Below are 10,154 nucleotides of genomic sequence, written 5' to 3' on the forward strand. Positions count from 1 at the left end.
ATAAATATCACATGATCTCACTCATTTGTGGAATCTAATGAACAAAATAAACTGATGAACAAAAATAAATCCAGAGACAGAGAAGCATCAAACAGACCGTCAAACCTCAGAGGGAAGACAAGGGAGGGTGGGGGCAAGGGAGAGATCAACCAAAGGACTTGTGCAGCTTGGGAATAACATCTTCATGCCTTTAGCAGGAAAGGTTGTTGGGTGCAGTGGGTTATCTGAATGTTGAATGCAGTTTGCTGCTCAGGTTGTTGAAGTGTTTTACATCCTCACTGAAGTCTTTGTGTGAGGCTATTGGTTCTGAAAGAGGTATGCTCTGTCTCTGAAGGTGAGAGGTGTATTAAATTTATTATGATTATAGATGTATCTAGTTTCCCTTGTAGCTCTCTTGTATGTACTTGGATTTCATGTTATGAAGTGCTTGTGAATTTGGATATTCCTGGTAAAATGAAATTATTGATATGAAGTGCTCTTTATTTATAGTAATGCTTTTTGCCTATAAGTGTTCTGTGTTATCATATACTTTTTATTTGGCTTATGTTTGCTTAATATATTTTTTCCATTCTTTCACTTTTGATATCTTTGTACCCTTGGGTTTTCAGTAGCTTTCAGTTTTTATATTAGTTATGAGTAAAATGAGTTGATTTTGGTTCAGTATTTTTCCCCATTCAGTTCTTCTAACATTCTTTATTATATAATGCATATTTTCCCACTGATCTAAGGAGATATTTTTATTTTACCAAATTTCCATATGTATTTGAGTCTATTACTGGACTTTGTTTTCTGTTCCATCAGTTTATCTATTTACAGGACATTGCCCAAGTTTTTAAATTACTGTAGTTTATAACACAATACATTGTTCTATCTGGTTGGGGTAGCTTTTATTCATTTATTTGTTTTTCTCAGAATTCTATTTAAAAATATGTTTATTAATTTCATAGAGGAAGGGAGAGGGAGACAGAAACATCAGTGATGAGAGAGCTGTCTCCTGCACGCTCCCCACTGGGGAGATCAAGCCTGCAACCAGGGCATGTGCCCTGACCAGGAATCGAACTGTAACCTCCAGATACATGGGTCAACCACTGAGCCATGCTGACTAGGCCAGAATTTTCTTTTACATTTTTCATTTTAACTTGTGAACTTAAATGAGCTTGTTTTTGTCCTAAAAATCTTGCTGATATTTTAATCAAATCATAATAAATTTATAATCAACATTGGGAGATTTACATCATTATGATTTTTCTTCCCAAGAATATGATGTTACTGTCCAGTTGTTCAAGGTCTGTTATTGGGTAGCATTTTAAAGTTTTATTTATACAGATTGTGGATCATTCCTAGGCATCTTATGTGTTTTTTTGCCATTGTACATTTTCTTTGATTATATATTTCATGTACTGTTTTAAAGGATATGTATTTATATGCATGTTATCTCTCCCTTCCTTTCTGAAATAAATAAAAAAGATATTAAATAAGTAAGGTTATTGATTGTTAGTAAAAAAAATCGATATGAACTTTTGTTTCTTCACCATATAAGCAAGTATTCAGACATTTTGGGAGTACGTGTCCATCACCATTTTCTGAACTAAGATTTTAAAAAAATATACGGTAATATTGATTTTCAGAGAAAGAGGAAGGGAAAGGGAGAAAGAGACTGAAACATCAATGATATAGAGCTATCACTTCAATTGGCAGCCTCCTGCATGCCCCCTTCTGGGGATTGAGCCCACAACCCTGGCATGTGCCCTGACCAGGAATCGAACCAGCGACCTCTTGGTGCCTGAGAGAATACTCAATCCACTGAGCCACACCAGCCAGGCTGAACTAAGATTTAACAATTAAACTAAAGTAACTTATTCTCAACTGAGTGATTATGTCAATGAATGTGGAACAATCTACTAATTTATTTGTGGATGTAAAACTTTTATTTAAAGTTTCAAAGGTGGGAGCGCAGCGTTGGACCTGTAAGGATATAAGCCGTTTGAGGAAGGGGGTGGGAAGACCACCTTGGACAGCGCCAAAAGTGATGGTCCTGAGTAGAGGTAGAAAAGAGGCGGCCAGCCAGTTCATTTGGCTGCAGCTGGCCGCCGGGTAAGATGCGATCTCATCCCTCTCTGAGAGGCGGCCCACTCTATCCAGTTCGGTCAACATGGATTTCAGGGAAATTCTCATGATAGCTTCTAAAGGACAAGGAACCAACAGCACACTGAAAAGGTATAGTTTGGCAGTGGGTCCTGCCAAAAAGACCCAAAAGTTAAGGGTGTCCAATCAGCAGTGTGCAAGCTTTTCTCAAAAGAAAAGAGGAGGAGCTCAGAAGAAAAGGCATAGAGAAAAAGGAAAAAAGAAGAACTACTCAAAAAGGGAATTGAGCTAAAACATGACAAGAAAGCAAGAGCTATGGCCAAGAGGACAAAGGACCATTTCCATGGTTAAATGGGATTCCTGTTGAGGAACATCAAAGAAAAGACAGACAATGGAAAGCCACACTAGTCAGGGAACAGACCAAGAGTATGAGATGGAAGAAGAGGAAGAATTCTTTGAATACAATCAGGCAGCATCAGAGCAGGAGTATGAAGAAGAGCAAGAACCTCCTCCCAAAGTTGAAAATAAACCAAAGGTCCCCCTTAAAAGTGCCCCACCATCATGTCTTCACTGACCTACTCAGGCTGGCTGAGAAAAAGCAGTACGAACCAGTGGAAATCAAGGTAGTGAAAAAAACTAGAAAAGTGGCCTATGACTGCACAAGAACTTAGGGAGGGAAGGAAGACATATGAAAAAGGAACCTGAGGCAGATGCAGGACTGCCTCTGACCAAAAAGGTGCCCTCTCAGACAGAAAGTATGGGCATGAAACCTAGCAGAGTTTCTGGGGACAAGCATCCTTCTCCCAGGGGCACTGCCCTTCCTCACGCTGAAAAGAAATCTAGACCCAGCACAGCTAATAAGAAACATTTAGGTTTGTTTTCATCCAAATCTATGCCAGGAGAGAGGCCCAAAGTAGGATCTAGCAACTGCTCCCAACCCTCGTTTCGGGAGGACCATGACAGGCCTGTTTTCAATGGGCCTGGAAAGACCCACTCGAGCACCTATTCACCAAGTGTTCCAAAGGCTTCTGCTAAAAGGACTCAGAAATCTGTTACTGAGCACAAAGCCAAAAATCTCCTCCCCATCCTAGCCATTCCATACCTGGACCCGTGGTCATCCCACATAAGGCTAAGAGTCCAGGTGTCAGGCAGCCAGGTAGCTCCAGCCCAGTTCCTGGGCAGCCCAGCACAGAGAGTGTTTGGCCTACAGTTAGTTCTGGCTCCATGCCCCGGTGCCAGAATGGCAGCCCAGCTCAGGACCTGAGCGATCAATCAGTGGGACCAAGAGGCCAGCCAGTGACTCAAATCCTCCTGGAAGGACAGTCAGTAGTACAGGGGGCTCTGGACGACCCATCAGTGGCTCAGGTGGTTCTGGGAAGTCAGAGGTCAGTTCTGGTGGCCCTGGGTGGCCTGTGCACAGTCCACATGACCGATGACCAGTGAGTGGCTCAATGCCCCCCTGCCTGGGAGGTCAGTCAGTGGCACTGGGGGATCAGTAAGTAGCTCAGTTCAAGCTGGATGGCCTATCAGCAGTTCAGGCCCTAGAAGACCAGTGAGCAGCTTGGGACCTGGGTGAAGAGTTAGTAGCTCAGATCCTCCCCATAAGCCCAAATGCATTTTTGCCTCAGAAACAGTATCTTCTAAGAATATCATTACCCAGCCCAGCAATGGACAGATGAATGGAATGAAGCCTTCCTTAGCTGGCTACAGATCTGCCCAAGGTCCTGAAAAGCTTCCCTTCCCTAGAGATTACAAAAGACCGTGAGAATGTGAAGAGGAGGAACATGAAGACTATGACTCCGAAATGGGAGATTTTATCGAAGATGAAGGAGAATCTCAGGAAAAAATATCCAAGCACATTCTTTGGCTATGACCTAAAAAAATACAAAGATGAAAGTGATTATGCCTTATGTTACATAGAGAGTAGTTGGAGAGAACTGCAGAAGGAAGAAGCAAAGAGTTTAAGACCTGGTATGCAAGAGGACTTTGAGGGAATGAGACAGGAGGAAGAAGCAACGAAATGCAGAAAGGTCAAGAAGCTGAAAAGACGTTAGCTGCTGCTTTTATTTATTTTTGTGAAACTCTGGAGACACTCTACTGCAAAGAAGTCCTGCCTTAGGACTGAAGGAGCCCATTATCACTTTGGATTTATAATTGGGACCTCACGGACAAGGAATGGATACTATATATTTTGAGCGTAAAGTATTCTCAAATACTTTCCGGGGTAAAAGCTGTAGTGCAGATGACATAACTGCTCACAGGTGCTGGCCTTGATCCTGATGAGGTATGCACTTTAACATGGGGCCCACTCAACAGTCAGCCAATCTTCTTTTGTTCCTTTGCTATTTTAAAAAGGAAAAAAGATTGCCTCTTGACTTCCATAATTCTGTTGATGGGTGAGTAAGGCAATGGCCGGCTCCCAATCAAACTTATTTTGTCTTTTTATGAGGAATCTTGCCCTTCCATGAATGTTGCCAGGAATAAAGTCACCTGTTCTAATCTATATGTTTGGATTGAGAACTTGAAAATGTAGAGTAGGCTTTATAATTATACTAGAGGCCCGGTGCACAAAAATTTGTGCACTGGGGGGGGGGGGGGGTGAGGGGGAGTTCCCTCAGCCTGGTCTGTGTCCTCTCACAGTCTGGGACCCCTCAGGAGATAACAACCTGCTGGCTTAGGCCTGCTCCTGGGTGGCAGAGGGCACCCCCAATCCCTAGGTGCAGCCCCTGGTCAGGCTCAGAGCAGGACTGATTGGGGAGTTGGGGCGCTGCCCCCTGTCATGCACAGAGCAGGGCGGATTGGGAGGTTGCAATGCCACCCTCAGTCACGCTCAGGGTAGGGCTGATTGTGGGGTTGGGGCACCGCCCCCTGTCATGCACAGAGCAGGGCCAATCAGGGGGTTGGGGTGCTGCCCCCTGTCACGCACAGAGCAGGGCCCATCAGGGGGGTTGGGGCTCCGTACCCTGTCATGCACAGAGCAGGGCCAATCAGGGGGTTGGGGTGCTGCCCCCTGTCATGCACAGAGTAGGGCCGATAGGGGAGTTAGGGCACCACTCCCTGTCACCCACAGAGCAGGGCCAATCAGGGTGTTGGGGCACCGCCACTGTCACACTCAGGGCAGGGCCGATGGGGAGGTTATGGCTCTACCCTGTCACACACAGAGCAAGGCCCGTGGGGGGAGAGGAAGGTTGTGGCCCCGCCCCTTGTCACACACAGAGCCACAGGGCAATCAGAGGGTTTGGGCGCTACCCCCTGTCATGCTGATCAGGGTTCTGGGAGGCATATTACCCTTTTACTATATAGGATAGAGGCCTGGGGGCCAGCTGGTTTGCCCTGAAGGGTGTCCTGGATCAGGGTGGGGGTCCCCACTGGGGTGCCTGGCCAGCCTGGATGAGGGGATGATGGCTGTTTGCAGCTGGTCACACACCCTTCAGGGTGGGGGTCCCCACTGGGGTGCCTGGCCAGCCTGGGTGAGGGGCTGAGGGCTGCTTTCAGGCTGGTGGTTGTTGACTGAAGCTCCCAACCACTCCTTTTTTTTCTCTTTTTTTTAAATTTTATTCTGGGCCAGCTTTAGCTCGGCTCTAGCTCTGAGGCTTCCGCTGCTGGTTTGTTTCGGTTCTATAATTGAAACAATGTATAACTCCAGCTCTGAGATCCCGGCCTTCTATATTTGTTAGAATGTTTCAAACTGCCAGCTCAGAGGCCGGCAGCACAGGCGGGGAACGTTGGAGTCCTCCTTCACTGAAGCAAGCAAGCCTCATGTTCACTTCCAGCTGCCTGGCTGCTGGCCGCCATCTTGGCTGACAGTTAATTTGCATAAGGATATGCTGATTAGCCATGGGAAGGGTAGCGGTCGTACGCTGATTACCATGTTTCTCTTTTATTAGTGTAGATGGATAGCATCTCTGTGGCTTTGAAGTAAAAAGTAGAATAAATTATATTGCATTCTATATTCATGGATTGGATGCTGAGAATTCTTATTCACTGATTTAGGTGTTTAGGCAATTAACCAAAAAAATTTCAAGTTAAAAAACAAGTTATTCCATTTGGTGTAAGAATATTCTTTTCCAAATTTTTCTTTCAGATTTATTGTAAAATAGATAATGTTACTGTGCTGATTTTATTTTAAAAGTCATTTTATATTGTAGAAAAATATATTATTCAAAGATTAGAGTTGAAAGAGTAATAGTTTAAAAAATAAGCAAGTGACATGTGAGGCTTCTCTTATTCCCCCACTATAAAGATATTTTGGAATCCAAAGTGCCCTTGTATCTCGTGATGTTAATGACTTTGCACTTTTATCTTAAAATTCCTTAGCAATTAATGACAAAACCCAAAAACTAAATTCATGTGTATCAAGAAGAAATAAATAAATAAAGTTTAAAAGGTGGGAATGAAGAGCACCAAAATTTTGCATTGGACATACTGATTGTAAGCTCATCGTTAAGAAATAAAAATGAGCTGAAACCGGTTTGGCTCAGTGGATAGAGCATCGGCCTGCGAACTGAAAGGTCCCAGGTTCGATTACAGTCAAGGGCATGTACCTTGGTTGCAGGCACATCCCCAGTAGGAGATGTGCAGGAGGCAGCTGATCGATGTTTCTCTCTCATCGATGTTTCTAACTCTCTATCTCTCTCCCTTCCTCTCTGTAAAAAATCAATAAAATATATTTAAAAAATGAGAAAGACCCTACAGTTGTCTCCCATTCCTTTCTAAAAGATTTAGTTGGAAAAAAACTGGTGTAGGAAGAGAACTTTACCAGGAGTTTCTCTAATTTTTAAAAATTCTTTATTGTTTAAAGTATTACATATGTCTTCTTTTTCCCCCATTGAACTCTCCCTGGCTGCTCCCACCCCCAAGCTCATGCCCTCACTCCCTACTGTCTGTGTTCATTGGTTATGCTTATATGCACACATACAAGTTCTTTGGTTGATCTCTTACCCCACCCTCGGACCCTCCCCTGCCTTCCCTCTGAGGTTGGATGGTCTGTTCGATGCTTTTAAGTCTCTGGATCTATTTTTTTTAAATATATTTTATTGATTTTTTACAGAGAGGAAGGGAGAGAGATAGAGAGTTAGAAACACCGATGAGAGAGAAACATAGATCAGCTGCCTCCTGCACATCTCCTACCGGGGATGTGCCTGCAACCCAGGTACATGCCCTTGACCGGAATCGAACCTGGGACCCTTCAGTCCACAGGCCGACACTCTATCCACTGAGCCAAACCGGTTTCGGCTGGATCTATTTTTATTCATCAGTTTATGTTGTTCATTTTATTCCACAAATGCGTTAGATCATGTGATATTTATCTTTCTCTAACTGACTTATTTCGCTTAGCATAATGCTCTTCAGGTCCATCCATGCTGTTGCAAATGGTAGGAGTTCCTTTTTACAGCAGTGTAGATGTACCATTGTGTAGATGTACCACAGTTTTTTAATCCACTCATCTGCTGATGGGCATTTAGGCTGTTTCCAATTCTTAGCTATTGTAAATTGTGCTACTATGAACATAGGGGTGCATACATCCTTTCTGATTAGTGTTTCTAGTTTCTTGGGATATATTCCTAGAAGTGGGGTTACTGGGTCAAATGGAAGTTCCATATTTAGTTTTTTGAGAAAACTTCATACTGTTCTTTACAGTGGCTGCACCAGTCTGCATTCCCACCAGCAATGCACGAGGGTTCCTTTTTCTCTGCATTCTCTCCAACACTTGTCATTTGTTGATTTGTTGATAGCCATTCTGACAGGTATGAGATGGTACCACATTGTTGTTTTGATTTGCATCTCTCAGATAATAGTGACTTTGAGCATGTTTTCATATGTCTCTTGGCCTTCCTTATGTTCTCTTTCAAAAAGTATCTATTTAGGTCCTGTGCCCATTTTTTGATTGGGTTGTTTATCTTCCTTTTGTTAAGTTGTATGAGTTCCCTGTAAATGTTGGAGATTAAACGCTTTTCGGAGATAACATTGGCGAATATGTTCTTCCATGCAGTGGCCTTTCTTGTTGTTTTGTTGATGGTTTCTTTTGCTGTGCAGAAGCTTTTTATTTTGATGTAGTCCCATTTGTTTATTTTCTCTTTAGTTTCCATTGCCCTAGGAGCAGTATCAGTGAAGAAATTGCTTCAGCAGATGTCTGAGATTTTGCTGCCAATGGGTTCTTCTAAGATTTTTATAGTTTCCCATCTCCCATTTAAGTCCTTTATCCATTTTCAGTTTATTTTTGTGTATGGTGTAAGTTGGTGGTCTAGTTTCATTTTTTTCATGTATCTGTCTAATTTTCCCAACACCATTTATTGAAGAGACTTTCTTGATTTCATTGTTTGCTCTTGCCTCCTTTGTCAAATATTAATTAGGCGTAGTGGTTTGGGTCAATTTCTGGGTTCTCTATTCTATTCCATTAATTGATATGTCTGTTCTTGTGCCAGTACCAGGCAGTTTTGAGAACAGTGGCTTTGTAATACAGCTTGATATCTGTTATTGAGATCTTTCCTACTTTGTTCTTCTTTCTCAGGATTGCCACAGCTATTTGGGATCTGTTTTTTATTCCAGATGAATTTTTGGAGAGTTTTTTCTAGGTCTTTGAAATATACTGTTGGTATTTTAATGGGGAGTGCATTGAATCTATAGATTGCTTTGGGTAGTATGGACATTTTTATGATGTTGATTCTACCAATCCATGAACATGGTATGTTCTCCCATCTGTTTATGTCTTCCTTTATCTCTCTATCTCTTTTTTTCAACATTCTGTAGTTTTATGAGTAGAGGTCTTTTACCTCCTTAGTTAAGTTTATTCCTAGGTATCTTAATTTTTTTGTGTGCAATAGTAAATGGGATTGTTTTTTTAATCTCTCTTTCTGAAAGTTCACTATTGGTGTATAGAAATGCTATAGAATAGTGCTCAGCGTGCCTTCGAGCCCAGTGACTTCCCAGCATTCAGATCCTCAGACTTTCCTCACAGCATAGCCCCCAAACGTCAGTCCCTCGCTCCCACCTCAAATGAAGAAACCGAAACTGCCTCCAGCCTCCAAGCCAGAGAAGAAGCCGACCCTTAGGATGTGCCAAAGGGAGAAAAAGAACAGCAGAAGCGATTGAACATATTGATGAAGTATAAAATGAAATAGACAGAATTAATGAATAAGCCAGTGAGGAGATTTTGAAAGTAGAACAGAAATATAACAACTCTGCCAACCATTTTTTCAGAAGAGGTCAGAATTGATTGCCAAAATCCCACATTTTGGGGTAACAACATTTGTCAACTATCCACAAGTGTCTGCACTGCTTGGGGAAGAGGATGAAGAGGCGCTGCATTATTTGACAAGAGTTGAAGTGACAGAATTTGAAGATATTAAATCAGGTTACAGAATAGATTTTTATTTTGATGAAAATCCTTACTTTGAAAATAAAGTTTGCTCTAAAGAGTTTCATCTGAATGAGAGTGGTGATCCATCTTCAAAGTTCACTGAAATCAAATGGACATCTGGAAAGGATTTGATGAAACATTCAAGTCAAACACAGAATAAAGCCAGCAGGAAGAGACAGCATGAGGAACCAGAAAGCTTCTTTACCTGGTTACTGACCATTCTAATGCAGGTGCAGATGAGTTAGGAGAAGTCATGAAAGATGACATTTGGCCAAATCCATTACAGTACTACTTGGTTCCTGACATGGATGATGAAGAAGGGGAAGGGGAAGAAGAAGATGATGATGATGATGAGGGGGAAGAAGGAGAGGAAGATGAAGGAGAAGATGACTAATGAACACTGATGGGTCCCAACTTTTTTAAATTTTTTCCAGTCTCTGGGAGCAAGTTGCAGTCTATCTATTCTTTTTCTCCCCCTGCCCCTTGTGCTCAGTCGCCCTGTTTTTGAGGTCTCTTTTCTCTCCTTTAGACCATCTTTACACCATGGTTCTCACCTTCTTTGGCGGGGCGGGGGGGTGTGCCTTGAGCAGAATACAGTGGGAAAAGAATCTTTACCCCTCTCAGTTCCAAATTCATTTTTATCCCTTACTGTCTCAAGAAAAACTTAATGGAATCAACATCACCATGCTCTGTGGGAAAAAAGGAAAAC

General features: G+C 42.5%; 2 pseudogenes; both read left to right on the top strand.

The window, feature by feature from the left end:
- The first annotated feature begins 2,152 nt into the window (after positions 1-2,152).
- On the top strand, positions 2,153-4,139 carry LOC139001029 (protein SPT2 homolog pseudogene; annotated as a pseudogene).
- A 225-nt stretch (positions 4,140-4,364) lies between these two features.
- Positions 4,365-9,845, top strand: LOC139001027 (protein SET-like; annotated as a pseudogene).
- Positions 9,846-10,154: the final 309 nt, after the last annotated feature.

Source organism: Myotis yumanensis, unplaced genomic scaffold, assembly GCF_028538775.1.
Source record: "Myotis yumanensis isolate MYYU_CA2020_CCGP unplaced genomic scaffold, mMyoYum1.0.hap1 SCAF_72, whole genome shotgun sequence".
NCBI classification, from domain to species: domain Eukaryota; kingdom Metazoa; phylum Chordata; class Mammalia; order Chiroptera; family Vespertilionidae; genus Myotis; species Myotis yumanensis.